We start from the raw sequence: 18,064 nt of genomic DNA on the forward strand, positions 1-18,064 counted from the left end.
TTTCAGGTTCTTATGCTCAGGAACTTTAATGAGTTAAATTTCAAGTGTGGGGAATGTAGGAGACTAAAATCACACAGAGACTCAGGAACATGAAAGTGAAATTTATTGTTCATTTTTGCTCATTTAGAGTTAAACCTTCTTTTGAGTTCCTGGTCCTTGAAGAGCTTTTTAAGGCTGGTCTGAGTCTCATGGGTCATATGTATTTCAGCACTACTTTTTAACTGATTGCTGTAAAAATTAAAGATTCACTTCAGAGGAAGTTAATTTATGATATTCTGTGGTTGATCGTCTTTAATGTTAGTTTCAGAGAATGATGAACTTTATTACTTTTTAAAAATAAATACACAAAGTAGAAATAACCAAGGAATACAAAAATCTAAGAGGGTGCAAAGCAGTGAATATGTCATATGAATCTCCCTAATTCTTAATCTTTCTATCAGGACTTCGAAAATTCAGAACACAAGATACGTTGCTCTGCACTTGAGGAAACCCAGATCCCAAAGGTGAGATGCATTTTCCACCTCCTAAAACAAAATCGAGCAACAAAAGATGAAACAACTAGGTGGAGAAGCTTCCTAAATGTTTTTTCTTTGAAAATTAATAATCAAAGTTAAGTATTTGGTTTTGTTTCCTTTGATCTCCCCTTGAAGGATGTTGCTGAGGCATCTATGTTGAGTCTGACTCATCTGAAGAGTCTTTGGCAGTGAAGGAAATAGACTACTCTGATAGACAAAGAAGAAAGTTGATATTAGCTTTCAACATCCGATGCCTGAAACATTTGACTCTAAACCTGGCAGTTTGCTCTCTCCCTTAGTTAAGTAACAGTACCAGTGAATGCCTGTTTCTGCTGAGGTCTTTCTTCGTGGGGATTTCTTCTGTGTTTGTGTTAGAAAATTGCATTGTGTTTAATCTGGGAAGTAATTCCCATAGGAGGTTTAATATATGATATATTTGATATTTAAATTTTAAGGCAGTAGAGTTTGCTATGTTAGTTAAATTGAAATGTTTCAGTTGTGTTTTTAGCTTATTTATTTCTCTAACAAAATTTGACTAGCTGATTTTTTCCATTGTTTGAATATCAAAAACCCATAATGAGATGTGGCAGGTGTATAAGAATAGGGAGCTGTCGGGAGCAGTGGCGCATGCCTGTAATCCCAGGACTTTGGGAGGCTGAGGCTGGTGGATCGCCTGAGATCAGGAGTTCGAGACCAGCCTGACTAACATGGTGAAACCCCGTTTCTAACAAATACCAAAAAAAAAAAAATTATTCAAACGTGGTGGTGCATGCCTGTAATCCCAGTTACTTGGGAGACTGAGGCAGGAGAATTACTTCCATCTGGGAGGCGGAGGTTGCAGTGAGCCGAGATTGTGCCTTTGCACTTGCCTCAAAAAAAAAAGGATCCCAGGAAGTATGAACATCTATCCTGCAATCACTTCCTGCCTGAAACCACACAAAGAGGTGTTTCATGGTATCATGAGGACCCCATGCCACTATGAAAGAAGGATCATAAAATACAGTGTCAAAGGGTAGATTGTCTGTTGGGATTTTGATTGTCTTGAGGGGTGGCACGGAAGAGCTGCCAGTTTTCCCCATGTCCTTGAGAAGGGCACAACTTTTAGGAGAGAGAGAGACAGAGAGTCTTGGTGGACCTGAGAAAGTCTCACATTCTTGATGGGAGGCTCATAGAGGAAAGAGGTGTGGACAGTAAGACCAGAGTTTTGTGGGAAGGAACTCAGCGAATGCTTGTGTGGACCGTTTTCTGAGCAATGAGTGTGATCACAATCTCACTAGATGGCAGCAGTGTGTAGGGCCCAGGATATGAAGGGAGGATCAGCTATCTCCCCGTTACCCCCAACCCCACATTTCTCACCACTGCTCCTTGCCATGACCCTTCTTCAGGAGCTTCTATGCCATCTCTGGGAGAAAGGCAGAACGTGACAAACTAAATTGTTGCCTTTAACCTGGAATGAGTGAGTTTACTCTTAAAGCAGTACAATTTTGTTTTCTGCTTTTGAATTTATCCTGTGGCACCACCACCTCCTAGAATTGTGTAATTCTAATTCCTTAATACATTCCCCATTTTATATCACTCATGGAGGTTCCGATTCTCTAATTGAACTCTGATGGTTCTAGAACTTGAGATTTGTAATGGTTCCATGAGAATAAAATCTTAAGGATGGTTATTTTGAATTGGTTCTGGATGATCTGGAATTGGTTCTTGGATGAGATTTAATTTATAGGCTGTAATAACTGTGTATGCATTGGTAAGGAGGACACTTGCTTATGGCATACAGTGGCAAAGCAGTTACTTATCATCAGCAGACACTTGTAATGTAATGCCAATATAAGGCAAAACTTTCGTTTTGAGCAGTCATAGACAGCTTCAGGTCCTTTCCTTTTAGGTGAGGGATATAAAATCCTGCGCTTATATTTTTTGCCCCCAAGTTCTCCAGCTCATCTAGAAGCAACTATGTTGTTCCTTTATACTCGTTATATTAGGGTGAGCAACCACCCTTGTTGACTGAGGGGGTTCTTCAGATGCTAAAACTGAGTAGGTCCCAGGTAAACTGGGATGAGTTGGTCACTTAACTTACATTCACTGAATTGTTTTATGAGAGCATTTGCTTGATTAGAGAAATCAGAGCCTTTGAGGACTTGGCAGATGCAGGGACGATGATTCTTACCACATCCTCTCTTAATTCGTATCTTTGCCCTGGTCAGAAGACAGCCAGAGCTTGGGGAATAAAATTGGATCACTGTAAACTTAACCTGTAGGTGACTCCAATTCAGCTACTTTTCTGGAGGAGATTTTGTTATCGGAGAAAACAACTTCTTTGGCACTTGGTATGTAATTATTGACCTAGTGAATATGTTTTCTTTATACTTGTTAATAAAGATCATCAAAACCAATTTGCTTTGAGTTAGCACCTTCACTATCCTATGCCAACTACCTATATCCGCTCTCTAGCCTCTTATCGTCATTAGGTCAGTAAACTGTTTCCGTAAAGGACCAGATGATAGAATTTTAGGCTCTGCAGGCCTCATAAACTTTCCCTCATTTATCTCCTCCTCTTTATGCCCTACTCCTTTTTCTTTTTCTTCTGAGTGCTTTAAAAGTGTTCTGGCATGGTGGCTCAAGCCTGTAATCCCAGCACCTTGGGAGTGCTGAGATGGGCAGATCATCTGAGGTTAGGAGTTCAAGACCAGCCTGGCCAACATGGTGAAACCTCATCTCTATTTAAAAAAAAAAAGTGTAGTCTGGAAGGTGGCAGCCACCTCAGTCGTCAGACTGGTGTTAGCCACACAGGAGGGGCTAACGCATCCTCTTGCTGTTCCTGGTGTTTGGACCTTGCCTATGATGACTGGAAAAGAAAATGGCCTTGCTGTGCTACATCCAGGGCTGTGGTCAGCACTTCAATCCTGAGACCAATTTCCATGATGCTTGCACATACCACCCAGGTGTTCCAGTCTTTCACGATGCATTAAAGGGTTGATCTTGCTGTAAGAGAAGAGCAACTGATTTTTCTGATTTCTTAAGCATTGTAGGCTGTACAGAAGGTAGACACAATAGTGAGAAGCCACCTGAGCCAGTCAAACCTGAAGTCAAGACTACTGAGAAGAAGGAAATATCTGAATTGAAACCCAAATTTCAGGAATACATCATTCAAGCCCCTAAGCCAGTAGAAGCAATAAAAAGGCCAAGCCCAGATGAACCAATGACAAATTTGGAATTAAAAATATCTGCCTCCCTAAAATAAGCGCTTGATAAATTGTCATCAGGGAATGAAGAAGATAAAAAGAAGAAGACAATGATGAAATTAAGATTGGGACCTCAGGTAAAAACGAAGGGTGTTCAAAGACATATTGGTGTTTAGAGAGTCTAGAAGAAGTCTGTGTATATCATTCTGGAGAACCTATTTTTTATGAGAGGATGAAATACTGGAGCTGTTGTCGAAGAAAAACTTCTGATTTTAATACATTCTTAGCCCAAGAGGGCTGTCAACAGGGAAACACATGCGGACTGAAATGGATGCTAGGAAAAAAATTGTTCCATGTAGACATGACTGGCATCAGACTGGAGGTGAAGTTACCATTTCAGTATATGCTAAAAATTCACTTCCAGAACTTAGTCGACTAGAAGCAAATAGCACATTGTTAAATGTGAGCATGTATTTGAAGGAGAGAAGCAATTTGATCAAAATGTGAAATTATGGGATGCGATTGATGATTGATGTAAACCGAAGTTATGTAACTATGACTGCAGCAAAGATTGAGATCACTGTGAGAAAAGGTGAACCGATGCAGTGGGCAAGTCTTGAAGTGACTGCAGTGAAAAAGCAGGGAAAACAAAAAGGCGACACAACAGATTGAGTGGGAGATGGGAGGAAGGCGATTGCGTATTTCAGAATTCTTAATACTGTGTGAAGTGGCGGCTTGCTGCTGTCATCTTTTGTTTTGTTGTTGTGTTACTGGATCTGGCATTTCAGGGTTAACATTAGGTTCTTAAAAGCCAAAGTCAGTTTGTCTTTTTGTGCCTCTGATCTTTCTTTTGTGTTAGTAAGACTGATTGTTCATTTCTCCCTACTGGCAGGAACCATAGTTCTGTACTTAAAGAGGCTGGAAAATAGCCCATGACCATAATTGCAGTATTTCTTTGTATTTCTCTGTTAAGCAGAGAAATATTAAGGAACATGTTTTTTTACATCTGTTATTCCATAATTAGTAAAGCAAGATGAAATGTCAAATTTTAATTTGTTTTTTTAATGGATTTGTGTTCTTACAGTACTTGAAGATATTTAAGGAAGAGACGAAGCTCTGCAGTTTTTTTCTATGTGGGATGATTGTTTTTTTTTTTTTTTTCTGGAGACGGAGTCTTGCTCTGTTACCCAGGCTGGAGTGCAATGGCATGAACTCGGCTCACTGCAACCTCTACCTTCTGGGTTCAGGTGATTCTCCTACCTCAGCCTCCCGAGTTGCTGGGACTACAGGCGTGCGCCACCACACCCATTTAATTTTTTGTATTTTTAGTAGATAAGGGGTTTCACCATGTTGGCCAGGATGGTCTTCATCTTTTGACTGTGTGATCCACATGCCTTGGCCTCCCAAAGTGCTGGGATTACAGGCATAAGCCACTGTGCCTGACTGATTACTTTTTTAAAGTGGATTAATCCTGAGGTACTGTAGTAAGTAAAGGGGAATATATGAATTGTTTAACAAATTAGACTTTGTTTACAACTACTTGAATTCTTAAATTACATCAAAACTTACATTACTTGCCAAGCAGTATGGTGTAAGAGTACAGGAAACATAAATGAGAATACAGAGGTATCAATTTGGTTAAAATTCGCCGTTTTACAAGACTAAGCAATCATCTTAAAAATCTTTTTTCTGAATATTTAAATGTGTTTGTATGGTGTTATGGCTAAATTGTTACTGATTTAGAGACTAAACCCTCTTAAAACCTTTAACTAGTTAAATATAAAAAGAAATTATATATATCTTGCCTTCCTGATGGAAAACTATATAAAATTGTAGACTTAAAAGGTTGTGGAAATACATTACGATATCAGAAAACTAAATATATGGACTTGCTTTATGACTATTACATGTTAAATAAAATACTTTAATTATTTTGGCAAAAAAAAAAAAGTGTAAAAACCATTCTTAGTTCCCAGGTTGTACAGGAACAGGTTATAGGCTGAATTTGGCCCATGAGTCATAGTTTGTCAATACTTCTAGCCCACAAGTCAATCTGTGAAGTGGCTAATATAACGTCCAATTTACAGACAACTGGGATCACGGAAGAATCAGCTTGCCTGAGGTGACACATAGAGAGCCTGAAGTTACACAAATGTATTATCTTGGATTTTAAAATGTTCCCATAAGGTTCCAAACCATTTACTTTTTCGATTGTGCTAATTCATACCCAGACTTTCTCTTTCATGCTGATGGCTTTATTTTCAGAAATGAGGAGTGATCCTAGGAAACAATACAACTTATTGACTGATTACTATTAGAGAGAGAATATCTCACCATTGATTTCACTAGAACTGAAATCACTGTGTTTGAAATTTTCCACTATTTTGTTAATTGATTTAACAAATATTTATTGAAGATCTACCACGTCTTAGCACTGTGCTAGGATTTGGAACTATGACTGTGTATAAGACAGACTTGTTTCTCTGCTTATAGAGATTACTATCCAGCAGGGAAAATAGACTTTAAACAGATAATTGAACAATGAAAGGCATTAGAGTTGTGATAAATGCTCCAAAGAAGTCAGGTTGCTGTGGATTACTAGTAATATTTCTATCTGATCAGTCAGCTTACATATTAAGGGGAAGGTGGATGGGGGAACGCAGTACATGAACTTGAGAAGAGGGGTTGAATTCAGGGAGAAAAAGTTTTAGCATGTGATTTACTGAATTACCTTACCACGATTCCATCCTGAAGTACTCAGCTGTTTTAATTAGAGTCAAGAAGCCCAATGTTGAAAAGGGTAATTTAATACGGTGATTGGACCTTTCGCTTAGTAATTCTGATATTGGTATAAGAGTTTATTAAAGGGCATGACTTATTAAATATGCTAGTTTCCATACCTCTTCTCAGAGATTCTGGTTAAGAATAGGGTCCAGGAAAATATGTGCTTCTGAAGTAGGCAGTCCTTGATCTACACTTTTGATAAATAACTGCTCAAAATAGAAGGCACCTAGAACTGGCACCTAGACCTCTTCTTTCTTGTTACCTCAGTTCCTCCTTCCTCCTTTTACCACTTTTGATCTTCTCCTTAGTGCCTTTGAATTCTTTGATATGTCCCCCTTCAAGCTCCTGCCTCCTCCATCCCTCTGTAACCCTGCCAGGCTGTTTCCCATTCTATTCCAGCTCCTCAGTCATTTGAACTTTAGGTCTCCTGCACCCACTGGGGCTCTCAAGGGACTCGAGATTCCCCCAAAGCAACTGGGCTGAAAAGAAAGAAAAAGAGAAAGGGACAAAAAAGATAATTAGAAATAGACAATATATCTATTGAAATGGGCTTTGGAGACATTCAGAGGCTTCTTGATGTCTCTCCAGTCACTCACCTCAAGTGTAGTCCACAGTTTCCACATGATTACATATTAGGGAAAATGAAAAATCTTAAAATCCCCTCCAAAAATATTGGTGAAAAGCTTTAGCCCCTAATCAGTAGGTAACCTCAACTTGTCCCACTTTGGTCAGAGACACAATTCAGATAAAAATGTAGAGTGGAGAGTGAGTTTCATATTATTGTGTTGCCTGATTCATGGCTAAAATTTTAGAATGAAAGCTATATCTGTTTGCCTCTGTCTATAGGTTTTTATATGTCTATGTATCTGTGTTATGTATATGTGATATTTTTTTACCTTTGGATGGTGTTACCAAATTCATCTATAAAACTTCTTCAAGGAGTTCTACTCAAATTGGCTTAGAGATAAATGGATGCTTATATGCAGTTTATGTAAGTTAAATATTCCTAAAACTCCCAGAAATTAGAAACTAACCCAAATGCTTTTTAAGTTCATATGACTTGAGTAAATCTTTAGCAAATAAGATAAGTTTAATATTGTTGGTTTAATGAAAACAGCTATATCTTCTGAGTTATCAGCATTAAGTATAATATAAACATACATTTTATTCTTCATGGGTTTATTCATTGAATAATATTTTATCCACTGGATATTTAAGATTATAAAAATTATAAATCCAATCAAAAACAAATGTGTAAGTAAAGATGCAGTAAAAGCAAATTGTTTGCTGTTCATTACTTCATATCAAGTATTTGTTGTAAAACAAAAAAACTGAGTAACCTTTTGCATGTACTGTAAAAATAATTAACAGGGAATTAATTTGAGATATGGTTAGTTTTGTTGGTATTAGAGTACGCCTACTTGAAAAGTTTCCAAAATCTTTTTGTCAGCTTGCAACCTTACAGTTTTGATAAGTTAAATAGTCATTTATATCTGATATTCATTAAATAGCTGAATCATTTCTAAATAAACTAAGCTACTGAAACATTCTATTCTAAGCAATAAGTTTATATTCTTTGGGCATCTTTTTAAAATATGGTATAGAGAAGCTAAATGATTTGGGTCTGTTTATAAACATGAAAAATTATGCTATCTGTTGCCTTGATGGATTGTGAAATGGTATACTTACACATTTGCTAGTCTGCTATCCATTACTAGTATGTGAGAGCTCATAATTATCTACCTCCTACTTTTCTTGTAAAAAGGTTACTGATGGTTAAAAATTATAATCAACCCATGTAATTAAAACTATTGGAAAGAATAGCAGTAAAGAGAGATAAATGTGTATAAATACTATCTAAAATATGAAGACTGTGCTTTGTGAAGGGAATTTTGTCTTGTTAAGACAATAATTTTGTCCTAGAGTAAGATGACTGGTTGTTCCAGAATGAGAAAGAGGGAAGAAAAACTGAATGGATATGATGAAGCTGTAAAAGATTTGGGAAAAAGAAACCTTATGTGGGAAAGCTGGCTACGATTTGATCTGATTTATTTATGGGTTTTTTTTTTCAAATGAGATTTAACATTAAAAGATATTTTAAATAATCTGCCTACAGCACTAGATTTTGTGCTTTGTCAGAATTATTTCCTGGGCTTTAGGTTAAACTTCACTGTGTTCTTGATTATTTAAGTGAACCTAGGTATTGTTTTATAGTTATCTGTGATCTTATTTAATCAAATATTCAAACCTTTTAACATTTTTGAAAACCTTTCAAAATGAAGTCCTAAATGAAATATTTTTGTTCTCAAACTGACCTTGAGATTTCCCGAGGGACCCCAGAAAATATCTAAGGATTTGTTCTATAGTCTTGTGAAGACAAATGTTAAAAAATAATTTGGTTAATTTGATATGCTAAACTGCCTGGGAAACCTTACCAAATAAGTGATGCTTAACCTTCTTGAAGTTGTATTTGAGTAATTTCTAAACATTATTTCAAAAATTGTATGAAATTTGCAGAAATTTGTTAATACCCTCATTGTCCATTATATGTTTGGTATGATGCTATCAATTATAATCAGTTATTACTTTAAACTGTTTAGTGCCACAGAAATAAACAATTTTTCTTGTCAGTGATCTCTTACAGATCTTTAGAAGTTGACAAGTTTACAAAACTGCTAATTGAAGTTCAAGCAGAACAAGAATTAATTACATGAGATTGCATGAACTGATAAAAAATGATTATGGTTTTCAATTTGGAACATTACTGGTTCTTTAGTGTTCTGTTTTCTGGAAAATTGTTGTGGGTTATAGATAGCTTAAGAGAAAAGGTAAAAGGGTATAAAATAAAAGTATATAAAAAGGTAAAACTGTATTAAAAAGGCTATAAAAATAGTTTATATTTTTATCAATGGAAGTGAAAAGTTTATTTCTTCTCCTTACCAGATTTCTCTAGAATTTAGAAACTCTTATTGCATATTCTTATTTTCATGGCAATATGGCTGTTTGCATAAATCCAATAAAAATCTGTTCTCCTTGGAACAGGACCTCACTGGAGACATGAGTTATATGCCTAAGGCTTTAACCTGAATGTTATATGTGAGAATGATGTGCATAGAGCCAGACTTAAGAAACTAAAATTGACTTTATGGAGCAGTTGCTTCCAAAGCCTTCTTGGAAAATCTTGCCTGATACCTGGCTTTAGAGTTCCTAGCCTTACAGGTGAGTAAGTAAGGTTACTTTCTAGTAGGCCTGGGAACCTCAGTATATTTTGGGGACCTTAAGAATAGAGGAATTTATCCAAATTTGTAAGTATTAAAAGTGAAATCTGATGGTGAGTTCTTGTTTTAGCTTCCTATCCTTGAGAGGTTTTTAACAGTTTAATCTGAAATATCTTATAAAGTTCTAGCAAAGCAAACTCAAAAAGGCCTATGTGTTCAATTAGTATTCTTACGGCATTTATGCAAATAATCAGGCCAGATGCAATGGGACCTGATTTAGTTTCTAAACAAGAATAATGATAACCTTAGTTTTGTTATCTATGATCAAAAAGTGGGGGAGACTGTGAGCATAGACATTTTGGTCCAGTGGAAAACTGTAGTTCATTCTTGTGTATTCTCAGTTCTAGTTTCTTCCAACATCTGGCTCTAACTCTCTAAACTTACATTTCTAAATTTTTTTTCCACCCTCCTGATCTGGCACCATTGATAGCTAAAACCATCCTTTCCCAAAGCCCTGTAAGCTGAGACTAGATGACCTGATGTGAACTTCAAAGCAATTACTGCAATTGATCACGTATGGGCAACCTCTATGCCTGGTGTTGTGTGGGCCACTCAGAAAGTTCACAGAAATACCTGATACCACTGCCAAAAACATTCAAACTGCAAACAAGGAAATCTGTTATATTGCCACTGTCATTGCTGGGCCCAACACCTAGAAATCTTCTCAACTGGCTGCCTGCCCCCTGGACCCAGAAACTGGAATTCCGACAATGAATCTTTGTTTTCCTTTTATTTTCATAGAAATTCCCCTCATTGAATGCCTGACTACTTGCACCATCCAGCAAGTATCTTCTACTACCAAGTAGTAGAAGCATCTCAACAGATGCTTTAGCTGGTCCTTAATGAACAAAAAATGACCAAACAAGAAAATGGACTTAAATTGTCCAAAATAAAGAAGAGTGTTTCTTCTTTCCTTGAATGAAAATGGGTGGACTGACAAAGATTCTTTCCATGGCCCAACTCTAGTCAGGCCCCTCTGAGCTTTCTTGTAAATGAATCCCTGACTTTTAAGCTTTCATGTCCATCTCTGTATTGTCTAATTTTAGCAAGAATCCTTCTAAGTCAGTTTTGCCATATCATTCATCTTGGATATCTGATCACCCTTGATATCTGATTGGATTCCTCATTTTCCGTCATCCTGCAGATGAGGTCTGATCACTATAGCCTGCCTTCAGCAAGACTCCTATTAGGTCAGTTTAGCCAGGACCTCTCCTTACCCCTGATATTTCTTCATGGTAATCTTCTGTCCACTGACCCCTCCCCTTACCAACTGGCTCCTTGGCTATAAATTCCCAGTTTTCCTTCTTATATTTGAAGTTGAGCACAATCTATCTCCCTTACTGCAAAACCTCATTGCAGTGATACCAAAGTCTGTTTTCCTGGTTCTGAATAAAGTCTGCCTTACTGTGCTTTAACAAGTGTGGTGAAATAATTTTTTCTTTAATCGTTATCACACTGGTTTCCAGAAGCACGAAGATAAATAAGACAGAATCCCTTTTATCAAGGGGCTTATACTGTCTTGGGCAAGACAAACACAATTCATGGTAGAGATAAGACAGAAATATACAAGGTGGTAGAGAGATTCAGTGTTCAGTGAAGACTTCTGCTGAAAATATGCACAAGAGGAGTCTTGAGGGTGAAATAAGGGTGAGCCAGTTGAGAAGAGATAGGAAATTGCTTAAACAAGGCATCAAGATGTGAAACAGGTGGTACTCAACCTCCAAATTCACACCTCTTCCCCAAACCTTATTTATTTCCTTTCCACAACCTCTTACTTTGATGTTGAAGGAGACACTTATAGAAATGATGATTTATTCCTTTTCCTAAGATCATGGGAAAAGTGAGCATATACACAGTTTCTAAGGTCAATGCTTTTGCAGGATGATATTTCAGTACAGAAAACCTGTTAAAGCCAAGATGTCCAGTGACTCTAACACATGCTTCTCCGATCTTCCCTTCTGATTAGATATTCTTGTTATATAACCTCAATCCTGGGTAGTGTCAGGATTCTTGAGGGTCTTTGAGCCCTCAGATCATCTCAGTGGTATTTAAAAACAAAGCTCCTTTTCCTGGAATCTTAAGATGAACAAAGTTTGAATAATGTTTGTGTATATTTTCTATTAGAGAAAATTACTGCAGTTCTTTCTTGACTTCCATGGAAATCTTCCCATTCCATAAAAATAATTGCTTACGCTATCTGGGTCTTTTTAAGGGATTCAGGCATCCTTTTATGAACGCTGCAGGTTTTCTTTGGAAACATGCAGCTGTTCTGAGACATCAAATGCAGTAAGCTGATTGTGTGGCAACCCAAAAAGTTGGTCTCTTTTGTTGGTATCTTTACTTTGATTAGCATTAAAGATTCAAGAATTATTTCTAGCCTTTGTCAAGTCTTCCTGGAGGGCAAGATGCCTGTGCAATACTTGCTAGGTGTCCCCTATTCAAGTTCTTGGGTGGACATGGGCAGTGGGGTGGAGGGTCCATATGATATCATTTATAGTTCTTTGTACATAATGGATTCTCAAAAAAGTCTATTAAATGATAAATAAGAATAAATGAATGAAACTTCTATAAGTAGACTGATTGTGTGTGTGTGTGTGTGTGTTTTCAATAGCTTCTTAACTGGTCTCTCTGCTTCTGTCCTTGTCTTCTGTAATTCATTCTCAGCAAGCAGTCAGAATGATCCTGTTAAAGAGACTTAGTTACCCAGCTTGATTGTGTCTGATAAAGTAATTGGCTCTAGGATTGGCTCCAGAATTCACATCCCTGTATGGAGATTCTGACATCCAGCCTTCACAGATAAACTCTGGTCATGGGAAATGGGAGAAGGAAGAAATTGATGTGGTTGGATGCCCAACTCTGGAATAAGTGCAAAATCAGAAATGCTCAGGGGCAGCTTTGATGAACTCCAAGGCTGAAGTCTGACAGTGAGAAGGTAAAGGAGAGAGGGAAGTGATGTACCTTTCACAGGGGTCACAGAAGAGGGAGGTGTTTGTGTCCCACTCACATGCAACCACTGTGGAGGAGGTCCTCAGCTACTGGATTGGCAAGATGGCTGTCCATCATTGTCTTCTTCAGCTATTAGGTCCTGGCGCAAACGTGGCTATGGCAGCAGTGTGGGAAGCTCCACATAGCACAAAACAGATATTTCCCTCACCAAGGCTGATCCCTGACATGGTATCACTTCCCGAGGATACCCAACAATCATATATTGATTACATCAGCCCTCTTTAAACAGGAAGGGGCAGTGCTTTTTTCCCATAAGATTAGACACATACTCTGGAAGAATCACCTCCATGCCCACTTCTACCAGCACCACGAGTCATGGGTTTACAGAGTGCTGTACCCATCACCATGCCTCAAAACATTGCCTCCTTTGACATATTAACATACATTCTTCACAATAAACACTTGATGCCTTAATTCAAGAGATAGTTGTGGGAGAATCTACTATGTGCTGGGCACTATTGTAGGTGCTGCAATTCAGCAATGAACAAAAGCAAGTTTCTGTTTTACATGCCTCATAATGAGTTATTCTGGCAATTTGTAATATTGTATTTATTATTAAAATTGTGCATATTTAAGGGATACAAGTGCAGTTTTGTTATATGGATAAATTGCAGTGTGGTTATGTCTGGGCTTTTAGTGTAACCATCGCCTGAAAGTTGCAGTTTTATAGCTGTAAGGGGAGGTAGAAGAAATGGTAAAATCCACTAACTGCAACAAAATAGGCCATCTTAAGTTTAAGTAACTTCCCACAAGGTCATCCAATTAATGTCAGAACATGAACTAGAGGTTGTTTGATGATTTCTACTATAGGAGGAGAATATTAAGTGTCTTTGTGATGTGTATCCTGGGATCTTCTACCTTCCCTAGGACATAAGGGCCAATTTTCAGATGTTTTTGTTTAGGGCAGCTTTGCAATTCATTTTTGCTTTTATTATGGTTTTTATCCATCTGTTTTTAAGCCTCTTTACCCAGCCCAGGCCAATTACCATGATGAAATCACCTTTGGTGAAGATACAGTATATGTGATGCAGAGAGTGAATGCTTGGTACCTTGGTTGTCTGCTATAACATGTCTTTAACATTGAGTCTAATTTATTCCAGGATTCTGTTGGCTGTTCCTTATAAAACTGGTTCTTTGTTTATAGTCAGTAATTTATATCATTGTTAAAACTCCTAGACAGTGCAATAAAACTTTTGTTTTTAGAATGAGGCAATTCAAGGATAAGATGGTCAGAAAGTTAATCAGGTGCCTTGGACCATCCTCCTAGAAAATGAATGTAAAAGAGAACTCTGCGGGACTTAATTTTTAATAATCTAACACATTAGTAGTCAACTCTGGTAAATCCTTTCAGTCCTGCCAGAAATACTTAGAAATGGATTTGATAGAAGGAAGAAAGCAGGCTAGGTGATACAGTACTTCAGCATTACATTGTAGTAAGCAAGTCAAAGCCAAGAAAGCAAACATTTTGCCACTTAATATAATTTCACCAATAAATATATGAGGTACTAGAAAATTGATGCTGAGGTCCCAGAAGGCAATAGATAGTTTAACTTTACTGCCTACTTTAGTTCACTTTTGGGCATGGTTTCTCAGAAAAAATTTGAGATGTGGCATTAACCTTTATTAATGAATGTATTAACCTTTACGTAATGAAAAGCAAGTAGAACTTCCTTTCTAAAACCCCATTATAGCAACATTAGTAAATGTTACACAAAAGACCTATCTATGCAAATATATTGCCACTTAGAATGAATTGAAGACATTCAAATAATTTTTGGTAAACGATTATTTGGTGTTATGAACTAAATTGGGTAAGAGAAGACTTTGTCAAGCACCAACTCCCAGATTCTCATCTCTCTTGACCATTGACCAATCTGAGAACCATACACCAGTAAAACTGCAGCTTAGCAGGGGAATGGATCTGACCACTAGAAGCTGTTTTTCAGTGCGTCCTGAGAGCATCCTCTGTGACCACCAACCCTCCTGGGCTTTACTACCTTTCTTTCTGGGAACCAGCGCAGAAATCTCTTTCTGTGACTTTCTGGTTCAAAGAAGCTGAAGGAGCTTATAAGCCAGAGGTAACCATATAGCCTTAGACCTTTAATGTTGCAGTAAAGCATATTAGAGTTATTTCATATTAATATAAAAATCTTGTTTTTCTGTGTCTTTTATAACCTAGTTTAGGAAAATAATAACCATAAAATAAGAAGGGATCAGTACATTACCCTTTCGAAGACAATGTACCTATGCTGACCTCTCCCTCTAGGGTCAAATTTCAGAGTGATGATTATGCTGGTGCTCTAGAGACACAATGTTTATTTCCTTGTAGAAATTAAGAGCAAAAAGTTAGTCATTAATGGGAGGATGCCAGAGAGTCCAGAGCCATTTTTAGAATAGAGGAATCAGCATTTCTAAAAAGCCTTATATCTATGCATAAGATTTATTTCATTTGAATTTATCTAGTAGTTTTTGTTTGTCACCTTTAATGTCAGTACTTGGATTGGAAAGGCTGGCTATGGGCTTACAGACAATACATAGTCTTATACAGACCCCAGTGGAGAGGCAGCCCAGGAGTCTGAGCAGAGGTTCAATTTTGTCCCATTTATTGTGCATATTTGGGTAAGTTATTCAACCTCTGTAAACCTCAATTGTTTTAAGTTGTCTAATGGAAATGATCACAAGTACTATTTTTGTTATTTAAATCTTATTTTATTCGTAAGTGTATATACAAGTACTTTTTAAGGTTGAGAATAACATATGGTAGGGCTTAGCATAATTCCTGGTAATATTAAAGCACAGATTTACTAGATTTGCCCTTAAGGAAACTAAGTTTCATCGTCATATTCTAATTAATTTCAACTAACAAATACTTGGTTTTTCCGCCTCCTATGTGCCAAGCACCGTATTGAGCCTTAGGATATGATCATGAACAATATGGAGACAAGGGAGCTCATGGCGCAGATGGCAACAACAATGAGGACTGAGGAAAGGAAACTCTGAGAGGTGCTCTAATTTGGAAAATTCCTGGATGGCTCACTCCACTCTTCCTCATTCCAAAAAAAGTCCAGTAGAGATGGCTTTTATTTACCTCATGGCTAAAATAATTATATATGCCCAGACTAAGGTTGGGTTTGACATTCTTATAACAAAATTTGTATTGACCTTTCCTGATACTTGTTATGGAATTTACATCTCAGCTTGTGTGATTGATGTATTAGTGCTTATTTACAATTTCTAGGTAATCATTTTGTAGAAAATTTCCACTTTGTGGTAGTCTCCTTTGGAGCCCTGTGGAAATTTGAAATACAGACTGAAACTCATTACAGAATGATATTCATAAATATAATTAATATTTAATAAGACTATGTCATTCATATGTAATACTCTGTGACATTATATTCTTGATCCTGTGCATTTGACCCCAAGGCTAAATCTCTGGTAACTTATTTGTAATTTAGATTTTTAAAAATTCCACTTGCTGCCTTCTTGAGGCTCACATAATAATTTTCTGGGGACATTCTACTTACATCTGCGGCTATTTATAGGTTGCCAGTAATTGGAGTTGTCTTAACTGGGTGTTTAGTTCATTTATTCTCAACTTCTTCCCAAATTTTTCAGGGAAATAGAATATTTTTTCCTGTTCCTCTGAATACCTCCCTAGGTAATCCAAAGACTATTTTTACTGTAAATTTTTCATAATTCCATGGCATGGCATACTACTTATTACACGTATAGCATTATATTTTTACTATAGTTACTTGGAATATTTTTGGTATCTTATAATTTGATTTTAAGCTCCCTGAAGGCAGGGACTGTGTTTATTTCCTTTTTCTATCATCTGTAATTCCCAGCATGGTGCCTGGCTAATTGATGAAACTTAAAAAAAAATGTGTTGAATTGGTAAGTACTAACTTGAAAGGCATAGAGCATAAAAATAATAGGTATGTCATTTTTTTATTGGCTGAAACAAAGATAAATTAATAATGAAGAGATAAACCAGTGTGGATTGTATTACTATTGCATTTCAGAGGGTAATGAATCTCATAGGAAATACACAAATTATGTAGTAGTAACCAAGAGACTCCTAAGTTTTTCAAAGCACCATTTTGGATTTCTTTAAAAATCCAGGCCTACCAGAATTTAAAGTATTTCAAGACTTTGTCTGTAGAATGGGCTGCTAGTCTAGGATGCATTTGAGGCAGACTAGGCAGTCCATCCGGGAAAAACCAGGACAGGTGAGTGGCACAGGTGGTATACCTGGTAGGGCTAGGTTTACAGTAGGTGGTGGTTTCTATTAAGAGTAGTAACAGGCCGGGCGCGGTGGCTCACGCCTGTAATCCCAGCACTTTGGGAGGCCGAGGCGGGTGGATCACGAGGTCAAGAGATCGAGACCATCCTGGTCAACATGGTGAAACCCCGTCTCTACTAAAGGTACAAAAAATTAGCTGGGCACGGTGGTGCGTGCCTGTAATCCCAGCTACTCAGGAAGCTGAGGCAGGAGAATTGCCTGAACCCAGGAGGCGGAGGTTGCGGTGAGCCGAGATCGCGCCATTGCACTCCAGTCTGGGTAACAAGAGCGAAACTCCGTCTCAAAAAAAAAAAAAAAAAAAAAAAAAAAAGAGTAGTAACAGCTATATGGCAATGTCTAATGCAAGTAGATGCATAAAAGTCAACAGAGTGCCTTCTGTGGGCTAGGGACTACGCTGGACTAGAGACCCAAGATATGATGACTTTATATCTGTCTTCAAACGCCCCTCAATTTACCATCTTCAGTCGGTTTGCTAGGCCTTGCTTACTTTCTGATTTTTTTTTTTTTAAGTTGATAAAGCCATCATGACTTGGACACTGCATTAGATAGAAAGTCCTGATTAGTGTCTCTACATGTTGCACATACAGTCCCACCTGAAGTTAAGGCCTTTACTTGGGCTAAACCAGAAGCAAAGGTGTTTACCATGAAGCAAATCTGAGAAAAACATTGCTATCAAATTTGTTAACTTAAGTGGGAAAAATATTGCATTTACTTGGTCTGAGCATGAATATTTGGAAGCAATAATAAAAACTTACTTTGACTTTACCCATATAATATGCATATGACTTTCAGCTTGCTCTGTGTATTACAACTTACATGCATCCATAAAATTCACACATTACCTGCTTGATGAGTTATGTCTCATTTGGTGTTAGACTATGAATGCGTTCTTGTGGTATCTCTTGGAGGGCAGTTATAATGAAATCCATAGGCAGAGCAGCATTGAGAACATTCACAGACAATATCATCATACATTTGGAAAAAATT

The 18,064-nt window shown here is 37.3% G+C and overlaps 1 pseudogene; it reads left to right on the top strand.

Moving 5' to 3' along the window:
* Positions 1 to 3,375: 3,375 nt before the first annotated feature.
* LOC105710252 (cysteine and histidine-rich domain-containing protein 1-like) lies at positions 3,376 to 4,372 on the top strand (annotated as a pseudogene).
* The last annotated feature ends 13,692 nt before the right edge of the window (positions 4,373 to 18,064 follow it).

The sequence above is a fragment of the Aotus nancymaae genome, unplaced genomic scaffold (genome assembly GCF_030222135.1).
Source record: "Aotus nancymaae isolate 86718 unplaced genomic scaffold, 86718_ANA_hifiasm-v0.15.2.pri h1tg000007l, whole genome shotgun sequence".
NCBI classification, from domain to species: Eukaryota; Metazoa; Chordata; class Mammalia; order Primates; family Aotidae; genus Aotus; species Aotus nancymaae.